The sequence below is a fragment of the Antechinus flavipes genome, chromosome X (genome assembly GCF_016432865.1).
Source record: "Antechinus flavipes isolate AdamAnt ecotype Samford, QLD, Australia chromosome X, AdamAnt_v2, whole genome shotgun sequence".
Classification (NCBI taxonomy): domain Eukaryota; kingdom Metazoa; phylum Chordata; class Mammalia; order Dasyuromorphia; family Dasyuridae; genus Antechinus; species Antechinus flavipes.
Window position 1 is genome coordinate 25,516,706 of NC_067404.1, and position 20,694 is coordinate 25,537,399.

A 20,694-nucleotide genomic window follows, 5' to 3' on the forward strand; every position below is an offset into this window, starting at 1 on the left:
TCACGTATCCTCTATGAGCCCCAGGTTTCATATCTATGAAATTAAGGATTTGTCCAAAATAACGCTGTTTTTTTCTTTTTGATAGAACCGTGCATTTTTCCCCCAATATATTTTTAATTATTTCATTAAATATTTCTCAATTAAATGTAAAAAAATTACTATTTGTCTTTTAAAAATGTGAGTTCCAGATTCTCTCCTTTTCTTGCTCTTTTCCTCCCTCCTTCATGATTTTTGTGAAGTCACGCAAAGCCTATTTCCATATTAGCCATGTTTCAAAAGACTACACAGACCAAACCAATTTTAAAACAAAAACAATAAAATAAAAAATTATGCTTCATTCTGTATTCAGATCCCATAAGCTTTTTCTCTGGAGGTGGAAAACAATTTTCATCATAAGTCTTTTGGAATTGTTGGGTCATTGTTTTGCTGAGAATAGCTAAGTCATTCACAGTTGACCATCCCATAATCTTGGGTACAATGTTCTCTTGGTTCTGCTCACTTCACTTTGTATCAGTTTATACATCTTTTCAGATTTTTAGGAAACCATCCTGCTCATTATTTCATATATATAATACTATACTATGTTATTAGTATTCCATATATAACATAAGTTGCACTATATTGTATTATATGTATTCCATCACAATCATATATCACAGTTAATTCAGCCACTCTCCAATTGTTAGGCATCCCTTAAATTTCTAATTCTTTACCACCACAAAAAGAGCTGTGATAAATATTTTTGTAAACATAAGTCCTTTTCCTTTGCCCCCTTTGGAATACAGATCGAATAGTATTGCTGGGTCAAAAAGTATGCACAGTTTTATAGCTCTTTGGACGTAGTTCCAGATTGTTCTCCAAAACAGTTGGATCAGTTTATAACTCTACCAAGAGTGTATTAGTGTCACAATTTTTCTACATCTCAGCCAACATTTTTTGTTTTCCTTTTCAGTCACATTAGACAATCTTGATAAGTGCAAAGTGGTACCTGAGAATTGTTTTAATTTGCATTTTTCTCTCTAATCAATAGTAATCTAGAGCATTTTTTCATATGAAAATAATTAGCTTTTATTTCTCCTGAAAACTATCTGTTCAGATCCTTTGACCATTTATTAACTAGAAAATGGTTTGCCTTCTTATAAATTTGATTCAGTTCTATATATAATTGAGAAGTGAGCTCTTTACCAGACAAACTTGCTATAAATTCTCCCTCTCCCCCAGTTTTTTGCTTTCCTTCTAATATTGACTGCATTGGTCTAATGCAAAACCTTTCTAATCAAAATTATCCACTTTACATGCCACAATGTTCTCTATCTTGTTTGGTCATAAATTCGACCCCTATTCATAGATCTGACAGGCAAAATTTTCCATGTTCCCTTGTATATCTAAATCATGTATGACTTTTGAACTTATCTTGGTATACGGTCTAAGATGTTGGTCTATACTTACTTTCTGCCAAACTGCCTTCCAGTTTTCCCTGGAATTCTTGTTCCAAGGGCTTGGATCTATGGGCTTTCAAACACTATAGAGTACCATTTTCTTTTGCTATTGTGTATTGTTATAGACATGGCCAATTTTGCTGATAGTGTTCCCTCTAATGAACCATACCAGCTTCCCTGAAATATTATATATTATAACATCTAGTTATAATATATGGTCTTGGTGTTATATTGCTGTAATCTCTACTATTATTTTATTTAAATTTTTTGCATCGATATACATTAAGGAAATTGATCTATAATTCTCCTTCTGTTTTCACTTTTTCTAGTTCAAGTAGCAACATCATATTTGCATTATAAAAGGTATTGGTGGGACTCCACCTAATTTTCTAAATAGTTTATATGGTACTACAATCAAATGTTTGGTAGAATTCACTTGTGAGTCCATCTGGTCCTAGGAATTTTTACTTAGGGAATTTATTCTTGTTTGACGTCTTCTTCTGAGATAGGGAAAAATTGACAGATAACGTTCAGGAGAAATATAAAATAAACATTAAGAACCAATTATAATGGATTCAATAAGATCAAATCATTTACTTCTCATATATGAAACCATCAATTCTTTTATGACTGTCATTTTTATTTGGGTAGTTTGAAAGAAAGACTTGGGCTGCGCTGAGTATGATATATAATTTTAAATATGTATATATATTTGTGTATATGTGTGTATATATATATACATATATATGTGTGTATATATATATATATTATATATATATATATATTCTACATACATACATACATACACCCATACATACATACACCCATACATACATACACTGTGTAGGGAGAGACAAAAGGAGCAGTTATCTCATACAAATGAATCAAAAAAGGAAGAATAAATATAAAAGAAGCTAGGAGTCGGTTTTAATACTAAAACCTTGCTCTCATCAGGAATGGGCTAAAGAGGGAATAACATGTACATATAGAAGGGTATAAAAGTTTTGTAATTTCAGAAAGAAATAAGAGGAAAAGGGGATAGGATGGGGGACGAGGATAAGGGAAGGATTCTTGGAAGAATGGGTAGGTTAAGGAATTGGAGGGCAAGGGAGCAAGTGGAAGTAAAACAGAGGAAGAGGGATATAAATAGAGATGGACAGAGAGGAAAAATAGGAAGGAGGAAAATATACAAGTAATTATAGCTTAGAACATGAATGGAATGAACTTAGCCATATATGATTATGAATATAAAACACTTTATACAAATACAGGGAGGTCTAAATAATTGAAATAATATTTATTGTTTCATGGGTAAAGTCAATGTAATAAAAAATGACAATTTTAGCTAACCAGCCCTTTTATGTAATGTGATCCCAATTAAATTACTAAAATTATTTTACTGAATTAAAAAAATAATAAAGTTCAATTAAAAAAACAAAAAGTCTGGAATTCCAAGAAACCAGGGGACAAAAAGATATAAAGGATTCAGATTCAGTAGTATTCAGTATATTAAACTATGTGATAATGTGAGAGCATTTTTTGAAGTATAAAATGGATAATTTTGATTATTGAAAATTAAACCCTTTTTTCTATAAATAAAATCTATGTAGTCAAGAATAGAAGGAATGCAGAAAATGAGGTAAAATTTTATAGACAATCTCTCAGATAAAATGTGATTGAGTTGGAATATTGCTGTGGTCTAGGAAATGAGCTGGTTGATTATAGAAAGACTTAGACTTATAAAAGATATTATTCATGTCCAGAGAAATAGATAAGTGGAAACAAATACAATACACTCTTGTATATATGTGCATGAGTGTATATATATATACACTCACATATGTGTATATTTTATCAACATATAGGCACGTGTGTATATGACATATATATATGTGTGTGTGTATATATATATGTGTATATATATATATATATATATATATATACATACACACACATATATATAAACATATGTAATATGTGTCTGTCTATCTCTAACCTAATTATAGTCTTCTTTGTGGGGTAGGGGAGGAGGAATAAAAAATAAAAAAGTACACAGCAGAGAACAAAAGAAAACCGACAAAGAAGCAAATAAAAGCTGTACAGTTATGAAAACAAGGTATAGAATTTATTATATGGAAGTGGAAATTTATTGCTTTATATGGAATCTTTTCTTATGTTCTGCTGTATACATGACTTTTCTTATTTAGTATTTTAATTGAAAATACATTTATTTTAAAATTTTAAAAAATAAACATATGTCAGATTCTGGTTTTTAATCCATTTTGCTATTTCTGTTTTATGAGGGAGTTCATCCCATTCATATTCATAGTTACAATTACTGTGTATTTTCCTCCTCAAAAGTCTGTTTTGTTTTTGATCATTGCCTCCCTTAATCTGCCCTTCCTTCTATCAATGATGCTACACTTGCTCTCCTTTTCTCTTCTTCCCTTCCTACTTTCTTGTATGGTAAGATAGATTTTTATACATAATTAAGTGTGGATGTTATTCCCTCTTTGACCCAATTCCAATGAGAGTAAGGTTATAAAGCATTGCCCACCATTCATTCCCATTTTCCCCTCCACTGTAAAAGCTCCTCCTTTTGTACTTCTTTTATGTGAGATAATTTTCTCCATTCTTCCTCTCCCTTCCATCTTCTCTCAGAGCATTTTTCTCTCCCCTTAATTTAATAAAAAAAAATTCACAGTCAATTCACACCCATGTCTTCTTTCTATATATACTCCTTCTAACAGCCCTAATAATGATAAAGCTCTTATGAGGTGCAAATAATCATCTTCTCCTATAGGAATGTAAACAGTTTAACCTTATTGAATTCCTTATGATCTCTTTCATGTTTATTTTTTTATTAATTTTTATGTATACATATACAATTATCATGACACATAAGAAAAAAGAGAAGCAAAATAAAATGCAAGCAAACAACAACAATAAGAGCAAAAATGCAATGTTGTGAACCACACTCAGTTTCCACAGTCCTCTCTTTGGATGTAGATGACTCTCTTCATCATTGAACAATTGGAACTGGTTTGAATCATTCATTGTTGAAGACAGCCACCTTCATCAGGGTTGATCAGCATATAATCTTGTTGCTGTGTACAGTGATCTCCTGGTTTTGTTCATTTCACTCAGCATCAGTTCATGTGAATCTCTTCAGGCCTCTCTGAAATCATCCTGTTGGTCGTTTCTTACAGAACAATAATATTCCATAGCATTCATATACCACAATTTACCCAGCCATTCTCCAATTGATGGGCATCCATTCATTTTCCAGTTTCTAGCCACTACAAACAGGGCTGCCACAAACATTCTTGCACCTACAGGTCCCTTTCCCTTCTTTAAGATCTCTTTGGGGTATAAGCCCAATAGAAACACTGCTGGATCAAAGGGTATGCACAGTTTGATAAGTTGTTGGGCATAATTCCAGATTGCTCTCCAGAATGGTTGGATTCATTCACAACTCCACCAACAATGTATTAGTGTCCCGCTTTTCCCACATCCCCTCCAACATTTATCCTTATCTTTTCCTGTCATCTTAGCCAATCTGACAGGTGTGTAGTGGTATCTCAGAGTTGTCTTAATTTGTACTTGTCCGACCAATAGTGATTTGGAACACCTTTACATATGAGTAGAAATAGTTTCAATTTCTTCATCTGAAAATTGTCTGTTCATATCCTTTGACCGTTTATCAATTGGAGAATGGCTTGAATTCTTATAAATTTGAGTCATTTTGGAAATGAAGCCTTTATCAAAACCTTTGAATGTAAAAATGTCTTCCCAATTTATTGCTTCCCTTCCAATATTGTCTGCCTTAGTTTTGTTTGTACAAAAACTTTTAAACTAAATATAATCAAAATTATCTATTTTATGATCAATAATGGTCTCCAGTTCTTCTTTGGTCACAAGTTCTTTTCTCCTCCACATATCTAAGAGGTAAACTATCCTATGTTCTTCTAATTTGTTTATAATATCATTCTTTATGCCTAGATCATGACTCCATTTCGACTTTATCTTGATATATGGTGTCAGGTGTGGGTCAATGCCTAGTTTCTACCATACTAGTTTCCAATTCTCCTAGCAGTTTTTGTCAAATAGTGAATTCTTATCCCAAAAGTTGGGATCTTTGAGTTTGTTAAACACTAGATTGCTATAATTATTGACTATTTTGTTCTGTGAACTTAATCTATTCCACTGATCACCTAATCTATTTCTTAGCCAGTACCAAATGGTGTTGGTGACTGCTGCTTAATAATATAGTTTTTGATCAGGTACAGCTAGGCCACCTTCATTTGCATTTTTATTAAGTCCCTTGACATTTTTTGACTTTTTGTTCTTCCAGATGAATTTTGTTATTTTTTCTAGGTCAGTAAAATAGTTTATTGGGAGTTTGATTGATATAGCACTAAATAAAATAAAAATAGTTTAGGGAATATTGTCACGTTCATTATATTCGCTTAACCTATCCAAGAGCACTTGATATTTTTCCAGTTGTTTAGATCTTATTTTGTGTGGAAAGTGTTTTGTTGTTTTGCTCATATAGTTCTGGACTTTCCCTTGGCAGATTCCCAAATATTTTATACTATGGTCAGTTATTTTAAATGGAATTTCTCTTTGTATTTCATACTGTTGGATTTTGTTAGTGATGTATAAAAATGCTGATGATTATTATTTGTATCCTGCAACTTTGCTAAAGTTGTGGATTATTTCTAATAGTTTTTTTAGTTGATTCTCTAGGGTTCATGTTTTTTATGCTTCTTTTGAGTCTTGTATATGAAAGTCAAAATTTCCACACAGCTCTGGTCTCTCTTCATCAGGAATGCTTGAAAGTCCATTAAATGTCCATTTATTCCCCCTGAAGGATGATAGTTTTGCTGACTAGATTAATCTTGGTTGTAATCCTAGCTCATTTGTCTTCGGCAATATGATATTCAAAGCCCTCCAGTCCTTCAATGTGGAAGCTACTAAATCTTATACTACCCTGACTGTAGTCCCACAGAATTGTTTCTAACTCCTTGCGATATTTTCTTCTTGACTTAACAGTGTTGGAATCTGGCTGTGATATTCCTGGGCATTTTCATTTGGGGATCTCTTTCAGGAAATGATTGGAAGCTCTGGATTGGGACCATGATGTTCCTGGGAGTTTGCATTTTGCTATTTTTCCAGGAGTTCCTCAATGGATTCTATTCTTACTTTGCCCTCTGGTTTAAAGAAATCTTTTCTGATCCCTTGTAATATGGAGTAGTGAAGAGATGGGTATGCTTTTCACGTAGCCCTAGTGAGTCTTAGAATACCTCTCTTTGACCTGTTTGATTGATCTTTCAAATGTTATGTTACTTTCATATTGTTCTGTTTTTTCCACTCAAATCTTTTAATTTTGCTTTTATATTATTTATTACCTAATGTCATTTTCTGTTTGGTCATTCTAATTTTCAGAGCATTCAAGTACTAAGGTAGGGTTTAAGGTATCATTTTTACAATGTCTCAAACAATAACTTTGTTAGTGCAAACTCTTTCTAAAGTGTTATATTTCAGGATTTTTTTGGGCCCCATCTTGTAATTTCATCCATGCTGGGAACATCTAGGTAGAAATTCTTCAATCCATGTAGATAGCAACTTAGATTCTCATAGCTTCTTAGGAAAGCTTGATGGGTTAAGTGGCACAATCATGAAACCTAGAATATGTCAAAACCAGAACTTGAATCAAGTTTTCCTAATTCTCGAGATGGAGCCCTCTGTCTTAAATTTAGACATCTGAGATCACTCCATTCTTACCCCTGGATTCAAAAGGAAAATGGATCTGGAGACAGTTCCTATTTTGCATCATTTAAAAAAATTTCTTGTATAACAAATAAACAGAAAAGCTATTGGAATTTGGTCTGTATGAAACTCATAGAACATAGTATGTTTTCTCCAAGGCTCGAAACTGCTTATTTTCTAAAGTAACAAGGCATCATTAAACTTTGGCTATCATCAAATTGATATTTTAAACTGTCATCTCAAAAGTTCTGCATGCCTCATGTTCCACTGTCTTGTTTTATATTTTTATATGTTTTATAAAATAGCCTGTTTAGGAGCACGAGATGAGTTATCAAACTATGGTGTTATTTCTAAACAATCTGAATCTTGGAACCTGTAAATTTTACAGTAGATCAGAAAACTTCCTTCTGCATACACCAATGGAAAGGACAACTGCAAATATTGGTTAGACCTTTAATGGCCATTGAAAGATGATCATATCTGATGAAGAGCCACGTACCACAAATATAATTGGACGCATAGTTTGGGGACGCATAGTAACAGGTCAAATTTGCAACAAAAGCCGCTGAGCATAAATAAACCCAATAACTGTACTGGTATCCCCGTTGCAACATTATACACTCTCTGACACCAGGTTTAATAGCTAGTTTAAGATTTAACAAGTTGGTTTAGTTTTGGTCTAGAATTGCGATTTTATTGATAAAAGAAACACCCTGGTGTGGAAATTCCCTTTCCTTTGAGGTAGATCACTGATTTTTCCTTTAACTCAAAGTATTTGAAAATTGTCCAACACACCGAGGAGTCCAGTGTCAGGACCACATAGCTAATAACTGTTAGAAGACTTGAATTCTGACCTTCCCGATCTTAAGACTGACCCCACTACCCATAGTGGAGCACATACGCTCACTCAATCACTCAATCAGCAAGCATTTATTAAGCACCGACTATGTGCCATATACTGCACTATTCACAGGTGATAACAAATGAAGGCAAAAATATAGCCCTTTCCCTCAAGGAGCTCACATTCAAATGAGGGAGATAAATAAGCAACTATGGACACGTGTATATATATAATATATATATATATATATATATATATTATATATATATATATATAGTTTGTATTTTGAAAAGGAAGATGTCAGAAGAAAGGCCCCAGCAGTGGGAATGGGGATGGACTATCAAGACTACCTCTTGCAGAAGGTAGTAGTAGCATTAAGTCTCAAAACAAACCAAGAAAGGAGGGTTAGTATCTCTACACCTCTCTCTGTGTGAGAGGTGGCCAGAGTGAGCATGATGTTTCCCTGTGTGTATGGTCATTATAATGAAAATGACTGACTTGCCCATTATCATCTCCACTGAGGATGGAACTAGAGAAAGAGAAACTGAAATGAGATATATGCAGAATGACACCCACATTTTAGGACATGGCCAATGTGGGGCTCTGTTTTGTTTGATTATACACATTTTTTTAAAATCAGGAGTTTGTTTTCCTTTAGAGAAGATAAATGCTTGGCAATTAGAAAAATAAAATTTAATTTAAAAACAAAACAAAAAGACAAAATGGAGAGACATTTCAGTAAAACATTTGAAAATATGCACATGAGCAAAAAATAGTTCAGAAATTGACAACAACGAGGAAGTCAGCCGATACTACTATTCAAAATTCACTTAAAAATAAGCTTTATGTAAGATACTCACAGTTTTATATAAAATACAGTTTCTGTGCTTTGTATATTGAAATGTTTGCTCCATTCATAACAAGAAAATGTTTAAAAGGAATACAAATGACATGGGAGGATAGGTTTGGCCATGTCACTCATCTATTACAGAAATTACAGTGACTCCCTATTGCATCTAAAATTTGAAGGGAAAAACATTTATTAAGCACTTAGTGTATACAGAGTACTATGTTAAGCAATAGAGATGCAAATACAAATGCAAAAAGAGCTCCTGACCTCAAATAGCTAATATTCTACTGAGGAAGAAAACACATGAAAAGGAGTGATAGCCAGAGAGGGGTATTTTGCTCTAGAAAATTACAGGGATGGTGAGAGGGATCATAGGGGAATAGATTGGCCAACTGAGAGGGAGACTCTCAGATCATGGTTACAGAATTAATGGAAAATGGAGGAAAGAAAGAGTTTGCATAGGAGATCAAGGTGGTGGTGAAGAAGACAGACAAAATAAATCTATTTATTTCTTTCTAGATCCCAGCTTCTTCAACTGTGGGTTGCAACACCATATGGGGGTCTCGTAACTGAATGTGGATGTCATGAAATTGTGATTTATTATTAGTAAATGCTTGATTTGTATACTTATTTTATACCTATATGCCTGGGGTCACATGAAAATTTCTCTAGCGAGCAAGTGGAAAATGTTTAAGAGGCCTTGATCTAAAATAACTCTTAGTTCTCCCCATGCTTGAAATATGCTCTCCCTCAATGTCTCCTATTAGCAACCTGCAAAGTTCTCCTTCCACATTACATTTTACATCTGTTCTCTGTGTCTCTTTCCCCACAGAGACGTGTCTGATGCATGTATATACATGTGCGTGTGAATGTTTGCATACATATGTAGATATGCATATCTACACATAGCCACATATATAGCCACATACACATACACATAAACTTACTCACATATACATTTTTTCCCAATAGAGCATAATCTTGAGGGAAAGAACCATTTTGCATCTTTGTCTTCCCAGGGATTAACACAACACTTGACCCTCAACATATGGTTATTATTGTGCAAAAGAGAACTAGAGGGCACCAACGGGGGCTGGCTTTCCCTCTGGGAAGACAGATGGAAGGGAAGGGTCAGCCTCTGCCTGCTTTTATCCCCAGTGTGGCAATGTGGGGGGCAGACTGAGTCCTCCGCTTTCTCTCTCAAGTAAAATCTAAGCAGATAAGAGAGGTTAACAGAGTGTAAATAACACTGCCGAGTCAGCACCCAATGAACAGGAAAGGGAAAAAAGAACTAAATGTTTGGGATTTTTTTCAATTATTAAAATAATTTGTCACTTTAAAAATGAATTCTTTTGTTATTAATTCATAACGCCAGTCAGGAATGCCATACATAATAAAATGGAAAATCCCAAGTACCACTGTAACTTTGGAACTGGAACAAATTCTGGACCTTCATTAGTTACACAGCAAAGGTATCTTATTAATAACGCATCAACAATTATATTGTAATCGACATCTATTACAGCGCAGTCTTTGTATTCAATAATCACAGAAATCCAGAGCTGGAAGACATCTCAGAGGCCAGTTAGTCAAACCCTAACTTCAGCGCGTCAACGAGCTTTGATGAAGTGCCTACTATATACCGGGTACTTTTTGAGGTGCTAAGGATACAAAGAAAAGCAAAAAACATGGTTTCTGCCCTCAAGAAGTTCACATTCTACTATGTAGATAAAGTAATCCCAAAGAGGAGGCACTGGAGGGGCAGTATGGGGTAGAGAGCAGGAGAGGTGAACTGAGTGCCGAAGGAGACCAAGGGAACTAGGAGGTGGAGATGAAGAAGGACAGCATTGAAAATGAGGGACAGTAGAAGAGACATGGAGTCAGGAGATGAAGTGCCAGTGTAACAGAACTGAAGAGTACTTGGTGGCGAGTGAGAACGTAGGAAGGAGAACGTTGGGAAGTGCTTTCAATGTCAAATAGAGGACTTTCAATTTGATCTAGGAGATAACGGAATAACTGTAGTTGACGGAGCAAGATGGAGGAGATGCTGGACACAGTCAGGCCTGTGCTTTAGGAAGGTAGCTTTAGCAGCCGTGGAGGAGGAATGGGGAGAGATTTGAAGCAGCAGGGATTAAGCAGAAGGCTACGAATCGATCATGATGGCATAAGGGTCTGTCATAGGTTGGTGTCAGAGAAATGGGTCTATGTGTATGATATGTTGCCAAGGTAACAGCAGCAGATTAGATCTGGGAGGTGTGAGCAAATTAGGGTTAGAAGATGACATCTAGGTGAGTCTGGGTAATTGGGAAGATGGTGATACCTTTCAGAGGCAAGTAGAAGGGGGAAGGGAATATACATTTTCGTAGCACCTACCATGAGCCAGGCACTGTGCCAGATGCTTTACGAATATTGTCTTATTTGATCTTCACAACAACTCTGGGAGGTAGGTGCCGTTATCCCCATTTTACAGCTAAGGAAACTGGGTCACACAAAGGGGAAATGATTTGTTCGGCATCCTACAGGGAAGGTAAGAAGATGAGAACTCGAAAAAAAGACCTATCCTGCACTGCATATGTAAAATTTCAGCTGGCTCCCTAAATGGAAATGCCTTCTGTGACCTCTCCATCGCCTGGCATGTAGCAAGCACTTAACAAGTGTTAGTGAAATCAAAATGAATTGTGAAGAAGGGCTTCTACATGCTCAGCTTGAAGACCACCACGGAGAAGGAATTCACTATTTTCCAAGTCGGGCAGCCCACGGCACATCTGGACATTTCTCAATGTGTCTTGGAACATTGGAGGAAGTTTCTCTTGGCATTAAGTGACAGACTGATCTACCTCTGACCCTTATTTCTGGTTCCTCGGGCAAGGTAGAATAGCCTAATCTTTCTCCTACATCCCAGTCCATCACATTCTTGAGGAGACCTTTTCTTCTTCACCCCGAATGTTTCCAGTTCTTTTTGTGGCCCCCGGCACTCTTCTCACTGCCCTGAAAGCACACCTCACATGGTTTTGGCCTTAGTGGGCATCTGATCACCATTTTTTCAGGCCCCCAGGCCTCTGTCAATGCAGCCCAGGGAACAAAATCTTTACCAGGCTATAACATCATAGCACCCAGCACAGTATTCTACCCAAGGCCACCTTCCCTACTCACCAGGGTATGCAGGGAGAGATCCCTGGCTGGCAAGGACTTGTCATTCCCATTTGCTTGTTCCTTATTCTGAGAAAGGAATTCACCAAGCTCTGAATGCTTGCAGGTGCTCTCCTGCCTCTCCATTTCCCCCTCCCATCCAACTGTTTCTCTATTCCCCCCCTCAACTCTCTCCCCTGTCTCTCTATGTCTCCCCTCTCTCCTCTATCTCTCAGTATCTCTACCTCTCTCTTTTCTTGGCATTTCTCCCCTCTGTGTCTCAGTAATTCTCCATCCAATCTGTGTCCTCAGTCAGAGACCGAGACACAGGAGAGATTGAAGAGATACTGAGAGGACACAGTCCTCTTCAGTATCTCTTCAATCTCTCCTGTGTCTCGGTCTCTCCTGTCAGATCTCCCCTCTCTCTCTTCCTCCTGTCTCTCATCATCTCTCCTCTCTATTTCTCCCTTCTATATCTCAGTATCTCACACTTCTGAGTCTCCCCTTTCTGTCTTTCAGGATGTCTCCTGTCTCTCAGCACCTTTCATCTCTCCCCTTCTCTGAGTATCCCTCTTCCTCATCTCAAAATCTCTTCTCTCCCCCCTCCATAATCTGTTTCTCCTTTCTCCAGAATCTCAGTAATTCTCCTCTGCCTCTCAAGATCTCTCCACTCCCCTGTCTCTACTTTCTATTTCAGTGTATCTGTCTCTCAGCATGTGTTCTCTCAGTATCTCTTCTTTCTGTATCTGTCTGTCAGGATCTCTGCTTTCTCGTGTCTCAGTATCACGGCCTCCACTTTCTCTTCTCTAAGAATCTATTCTTTCTCTTCTCTCAGCATCTCTATCTCTCATTATCTCTCCTCTCAGTATCTGTCTCTAAGCATCTCTGTGGTCTCCTGTGTCAGTACCTGTGTCTCATAATCTCTACTTTCTTCTCTCTCAGTATCTGTGTCTTTCAGTATGTCTCCTGTCTCTCACTACCTCTTCTCTCAGCATCTGTCTCTCAGTATCTCTCCTCTCAGTATATGTCTCTTATTTCTACTTTCTACTGTGTCAGGATCTCTGTTTTTCGGGATCTCTTCTCAATATCTGTCTCTCGTTATCTCTATTTTCTTGTGTCTCAGTGTCTCTGTCTATCCCTCATCTCAGTATCTAGCTATCATTATATCTAATATCTCTTGGCTCAATATCACTGTTTTTCAATATCTCTCATTATCTCTACTTTCTCCCGTCTCTTTGTCCCTCATTCTCTCTCCGGTCAGTATCTGTCTCACATTATCTCTACTTTCTCCTGTCTTGATAGTTCTGTTTTTCAGTATCTCTCTTGTCAATACCTCTCCTTTCTCCTATATCAGTGTGTCTGCCTCTCAGTATCTCTCCTGTCAGTGGCGGTCTCTCATTATCTCTAAATTCTCCTGTCTCAGTGTCTCTCTCAGAATCTCTTCTCTCAGTAGCTGTCTCTCAGTATCTCTACTTTCTCCTATCTCGTATCTCTGTATGTCAGGACTCTCTCCTGTCAGTATCTGTCTCTTATTATCTCTGTTTTCTCCAGTCTGAGTATCTCTGTCTCTCAGTATCTCACATCTCCTTATCCATCTCTCATTATCTCTACTTTCTCCTGACTCACTGTCTCCGTCTCTCAGTAGCTTCCCTGTCAGTATCTATGTCTTATGATTTCTGTTTTCTCCTGTCTCAGTGTCCTCTCAGTATCTTTTTCTCATTATCTCTACTTACTCCTCTCTCTGTATCCCTGTTTTTCAGTATCTCTCTTCTCAGTATCTGTCTCTCATCGCTACTTTCTCTTGTCTCAGTGTCTCTGTCTCTCATTATCTCTCCTGTCAATATCTGTCTCTCATTATCTCTATTTTCTGCTGTGTTAGTATCTCTGTCTCTCAGTATCTCTCTGTGAATTACTGTCTCATATTATCTCTTTTCTTTTGTCAATGTCTCTGTCTCGCAGTATCTCTCCTGTCAGTATCCATGTCTCATTATCTCTACTTTTTCCTCTCTCTGTATGTTTTTCATTATCTCTTTTCTCACTGTCTCTCCTTTTATCTTCTTTCTCCTGTCTCAGTGTTTCTCTCACTATCTGTCTCTTATTACCTCTCCTGTCAGTATCTGCCTCTTATTATCTCTATTTTCTCTCACCTCACTAGCTCTCTTTTTCTGTGTCTTTCCACATATGGCTCTCTCATTATCTTTATTTTCTTTTGTCTCAGTGTCTCTTTCTCTCACCATCTCTCCTCTCAGTATCTGTCTGTCATTATCTCTACTTTTCCCTTTCTCACTGTCTCTGTCTCTCACTATCTCTCCTGTCAGTATCTATCTCTCATTATCTCTTTCTCCTGTCTCAGAGCATCTCTCTGTATCTGTCTCTCATTATCTCTGCTTTCTTTTGTCTGAATGTCTCTGTCTCTCACTATCTCTCCTCTCAATCTCTCTCTCATTATCTCTACTTTCTCCTGTCTCTGTGTGTCTGTCTCTCACAATCCTCTCAGTATCTGTGTCTCATTATCTCTGCTTCCTTTTGTCTCAGTGTCTCTGTCTCTCATTATCTCTCCTCTCAATATCTGTCTCTCATCATCTCTACCTATTCCTTCCTAAGAGTGTCTTTCTCTCATTATCTCTACTTTCTCCATGTCAGCATCTCTGTCAGTATCTATCTCTCATTATCTCTACTTTCTTGTGTCTCAGGATCTGTCTCTCAGTATCTCTCATGCCAGTTGCTGTCTCTTATCTCTCTTTTCTCCTGTCTCAGTGTCTCGATCTCTTAGTATCTCTCCTCTCAGTATCCATCTCTCATTATCTCTACTTTTTCCGGTCTCACTATCTCTGTGAGTATCTCTTCTGTCTGTAGCTATCTCTTATTATCTCTCTATTCTCCTGTCTCAGTATCTCTGTCTCTCAGTATCTCTCATTTCAATATCTGTCTCTCATCATCTCTAATTTCTCCTGTCTCAGTTTCTCTGTCTCTCAGTAGCTCTCTTCTCCGTTTCTGTCTCTCATTATCTCTACTTTCTCTGAGTATTTTTAAGTATCTGTCTCTCATTAGCTCTGCTTTCTTTTGTCTCAGTGTCTCTTTCACTATTTCTCCTCTCAATATCTGTCTCTCATTATCTCTACTTTTTCCTGTCTCACTGTCTCTGTCTCTCATTATCTCCTGTCAGTATCTGCGTCTTATTATCTCTATTTTCTCTCATCTCAGTATCTCTCTTTTTCTGTATCTTTCTACATATGGCTCTCTCATTATCTCTATTTTCTTTTGTCTCAGTGTCTCTTTCTCTCACCATCTCTCTCAGTATCTGTCTCTCATCATCTCTACTTATTCCTTCCTAAGAGTGTCTCTCATTATCTCTACTTTCTCCTGTCCCTGAGTGTCTCTCTCATGCTCTCTCCTGACAGTATCTATCTCTCCTTATCTCTCTTTTCTTCTGTCTCTCAGTATTTCTCTCAAATTATCTCTACTTTCTTCTCTCCGAGTTTCTCCCTTAGTATCTCTCCTCTCAGTATTTGTCTCAACTTTGTGTGTGTCAGTATTTGTTTCTCAGTATCTCTGTCAGTGTCTGACTCTCATTATCTCTATTTTCTTCTGTCTCATTGTCTCTGTCTCTCACAGTCTCGCCTCTCAGTGTCTGTTTCTCATTATCTCTTCTTTCTCCTGTCTCAATTTCTGTCACTCTGTAAGTGTCTCATTTTCTCTATTTCTCCTGTCTCAGTATCTCTGTCTTACAATCTCTTTCACTATCTTTCTCTTATTTTTCTCCTGTTTCAGAGTCTCCTTCTCTCAGTATCCTTTCCTCTGAGTATCCATGGCACATTATCTCTACTTTCTCTTATCTGAGTTTCATTGTCTCTCAGTATCTTACCTCTCAGTATTCCCTTCTTATTATCTCTACTTTCTCTTTTTTCTATATCTCTGTTATTCATTATCTCTGTTCCAAGTATCTGTCTTTAATTAGTTCTACTTTCTCCAGTCACACTGTATCTGTTTCTCATTATCTCTACTTTCTCCTGTCTCTGAGTATCTGTCTCTCAATTTCTCTCCTCTCAGGATCAGTCTCTCATTATCTCTGCTTTGTCTTGTCTCAGTGTCTCTGTCTCTCATTATCTCTCTTCTAAATATTGGTCTCTCATTATCTCTACTTTCTCCTCTGTGAGTTTCACTGTCTCTCAGTATCGGAATCTCATTATCTCTACTTTCTTCTTTCTCAGTATCTCTGTCTCTTAATATCTCTCCTCTCAGTATCGGAATCTCATTATCTCTACTTTCTCATGTCTCAGTGTCTCTGTCTCTCACTATCGCTCCTCTTAATATATAGAAATCATCTCTACTTTCTTCTATCACACTGTCTCTCTCAGTATCTCTCCTCTCAATATTTGTCTTATCTCTTTCTCCTGTCTCAGTCTCTCAGTATGTCTCCTGTTAGTTGCTATCTATTCTTATGTCTCTATTCTCCTGTCTCAGTGTCTCTGTCTTTCAGTATCTCTCCTGTGAGTTGCTATCTCTTCTTATGTCTCTATTCTCATGTCTCAGTGTCTCTGTCTCTCAGTATCTCTCAGTATCCATCTCTCATTGTCTCTACTTCCGGCTTTCTCAGTGTCTCTGTCTCTTAGTATCTCTCCTCTCAGTATCTGTCTCTCATTATCTTTACTTTCTTCTCTCTCAGTATCTTTGCCTCTCAGTTTCTCTCCTCTTGGTATACATCTCTCATTATCTCTGTCTTCTGTCTCCCTATCTCTATATCTTAGGATCTCTCCTCTCGATATCCATCTCTCATTTTCTCTACTTACTCCTGTCTCAGTATCTCAGTATCGATCTTTTATTGTCTCTCTTTTCTACTGTCTCAGTGTCTTTGTCTCCAGTATCTCTCCTCTTGGTATCCATATCTCCTTATTTCTACTTTTTTCCTCTCGGAGTTTTTCTGTCTCTCATTATCTCTCTTCTCAGTATCTGTCCCTTATTATCTCTTTCTCCTGTCTCAATCTCTCTCTCCATAAGTCTCTCCTCTCAGTTGCTATCTCTTCTTATGTCTCTCTTCTCCTGTCTCAGCGTCTCTGTCTCTCAGTATCTCTCCTCTCAGTATCCATCTCTCATTATCTCAACTTACTCCTGTCTCAGTATCTCTGTCAGTATCAGTCTTGCCAGTATCTCTCTTTTTATCTCTCTTTTCTACTGTCTCAGTTTCTCTGTCTCTCAGTATCTCTTCTCTTGGTATTTGTCTTTTATTACCTCTACTTTCTCCTCTTGGAGTTTCTCTTTATCTCATCTTTCCTGTCAGTATCTATCTCTCATTGACCCTACTTTCTCTTGTCTCAGTATCTCTCCGTCAGACTCTCTTATCTCTCTATTCTCCTCTCTCAGTGTCTGTGTCTCTCATTATCTCTCCTCTCAGTATCTGTCTCTTATTATCTTTTTCTCCTGTCTCAATCTCTCTCTCAGTTTCTCTCCTGGAAGTTGCTATCTCTTATGTCTCTATTCTCCTGTCTCAGAATCTCTGTCTCTCAGTATCTCTCCTCTCAGTATCCATCGCTCATTAGCTCTACTGTCTTCTTTTTCAATATCTATGTCTTTCAGTATCTCTCCTGTCTTATCGATCTCTCATTATCTCTACTTTCTCTTGTCTCAGTGTCTCTGTCTCTCAGTATCTCTCTTGTCCATTGCTGTCTCTTATTTCTCTTTTCTCCTCTCTCACTGTCTCTATCCCTCAGTATCTCTTCTCTCAGTATCCAGCTTGCATTATCTCTATTTTCTCCTGTCTCGATATCTCTGTCAGTATCACTCTTGTCAGTATCTGCTCTTATCTCTCTTTTCTACTGTCTCAGTGTCTCTGTCTCTCAGTATCTCTTCTCTTGGTATCTTTTATTACCTCTACTGTCTCCTCTTGGAGTTTCTCTGTATCTCATTATCTCTCCCGTCAATATCTTTCATTAATTCTACTTTCTATTTTCTCAGTATCTCTTCTGTCAGAATCTGTCTTGTATCTCTCTTTTCTCCTCTCAGTGTCTCTGTCTCTCACTATCTCTCTCTTATTATCTCTTTCTCCTGTCTCAATCCCTTTATCTCTCAGTGTCTCTCCTGTCAGTTGCTATCTTTTCTTATGTCTCTATTCTCCTGTTGCAGAATCTTTTCTCAGTATCGGTCCTCTCAGTATTCGTCTCTTATTATCTCTACTTCCTCCTGTCTCAGTATCTCTATCTCTCCTGTCAGTATTTGTCTCTTATTATCTAGTCTTTTGTCTCTGTGTCTCTGTATCTCAGTATTTCTATTCTTAATATACATCTCTCATTATCTCAATTATTTTCTCATTTTCTCTGTCAGTATCTCTCCTCTCACTAACCATCTCTCATTATCTCTATTTTCTCATGTCTCAGTGTTTCTGTCTTTCAGTATCTCTCCTGTCAGAATCTGTCTCTTAGCTCTCTTTTCTCCTGTCTCAGTGTCTCTATCTCTCATTATCTCTCCTTTCATTATATGTCTCTTATCTCTTTCTCCTATCTCATTCTCTCTCTCATTATCTCTCCTATCAATTGCTATCTCTTCTTATGTCTCTATTCTCCTGTCTCAGTGTTTCTGTCTCTCAGTATCTCTCCTCTCATTATCCATTCTCATTATCTTTACTTTCTTCTCTCTCTGTGTCTCTGTCTCTCAGTACCTCTCCTCTCAGTATCCATCTCCCATTGTCTCTACTTCCTTCTTTCTCAGTATCTCTCTCTCTCATCATCTCTGGTGATAGTATCTTTCTCTTATTATCTCTCTATTCTCCTTAGTATCTATATCCCTCAGTAGCTCTCCTCTCAGTATCCATCTGTCATTTTCTCTACTTTCTCCTGTCTCAGTATCTCTGTCAATATCTCTGTCAGTATCTGTCTCTTATCTCTCTTTTCTCCTTTCTCAGTGTCTCTGTCTCTTAGGATCTCTCCTATTAGTATCTGTCTCTCATCTTTACTTTCTTCTCTCTCAGTGTCTTTCCCTCTCAGTATCTCTCCTCTCAGCATACCTCTCTCATTATCAGTCTTCTCCTGTCTCACTATAGATCTCAGTATCTCTCTTCTAGGTATCCATCTCTCATTATCTCTACATTCTCCTGTCTCAGTATCTCCCTCAGTATCATTCCTGTCAGTATCTATGTCTTATTATCCCTCTTTTCTCACGACTGTGTCTATTAATCTCTTCTCTTAGTATGTTTCTTTCATCTCTACTTTCTCCTGTCTCAGTATCTCTGTCAATATCTCTCTTGTCAGTATCTGACTCTTATCTCTTTTATCATGTCTCAACATCTCTGTCTCTTCAGTATCTATCTCTTATTGTCTCTACTTCCTTCTTTCTCAGTATCTCTGTCTCTCAGTATCTCTCATAGCAGTATCTTTCCCTTATATTCTCTCTATTCTCCTGTCTCAGTGTCTCTGTCTCTCAGTGTCTCTCTAAGTATCCATCTCTCATTGTCTCTACTTCCTTCTCACTGTCTGTGTCTCTTAGTATCTCTCCTCTCAGTATCGTTCTCTCATCTCTACTTTCTTGAGTCTCAGTGTCTCTGTCTCTCAGTATCTCTACTGTCAGTTGCTGTCTTTATTATCTCTATTTTCTCCTGGCTCAGTGTCTCTGTCTCTTAGTATCTCTCCTCTTGGTATCGGTCTCTCATCTCCACTTTCTCCTGTCTCAGTATCTCTGTCAATATCTCTTATCAGTATCTGACTCTTATCTCTCTTTTCTCCTGTCTCAACATCTCTGTTTCTCAGTATCTCTTTTTTTAGTATCCATCTCTAATTATCTCTGTCTTCTTCTCTGTCACTATCCCTTTATCTCAGTATCTCTCCTTTTAGGTATCTGTCTCTCATTATCTCTCTCTTTTCTGCTGTCTCAGTCTCTTTGCCTCTCAGTATCTCTCCTCTCACTAACCATCTCTCATTATGTCTACTTTCTTCTTTCTCAGTATCTCTCCTGTCAATATCTCTCTCTCATTATCTGTACTTTCTCTTCTCTCCCTCTGTCTCTGTCTCTATCTCTCTTCTTAATATCTAGCTCTCATTAGCTCTACTTTCTCCTATCACACTGTCTCTCTCAGTATCTCTCCTTTATTTCTCTTATCTCTTTCTCCTATCTCAGTATCTCTCCTGTCAGTTGCTATCTCTTCTTATGTCTCTGTTATCCTGTCACAGTGTCTCTCTCAGTATTTTTCCTCTCATTATCTGCCTCCTATTGTCTTTACTTCCTTCTTTCTCAGTATCTCTCTCACTCATTATCTGTCATGACAGTATCTTTCTCTTTTTCTCTCTCTATTCTTCTGTCTTAGTGTTTCTGTCTCTCAATATCTCTCCTCTCAGTATCATTCTCTCATTAGCTCTACTTTCTCCTGTCTCAGGACATTTGTCTCTCAGTATCTCTACTGTCACTTGTCTCTCATTTCTATTTTCTCCTGTCTCACTGTCTGTCTCTCAGTATCTCTCCTCTAGATATCTGTCCCTCATTATCTCTCTTTTTTTCTCCTTTATCACTGTCTTGGCCTCTCAGTATCTCTCCTCTCAGTATCCATGTCTCATTTTCTCTACTTTCTTCTTTCTCAGTATCTCTCCTGCCAATATCTGTCTCTCATTATTCTCTACTTTCTTTTTATTATCTGTCTCTCAGTATCTCTCTCATCTCTACTTTCTCCTGTGTCAGTGTGT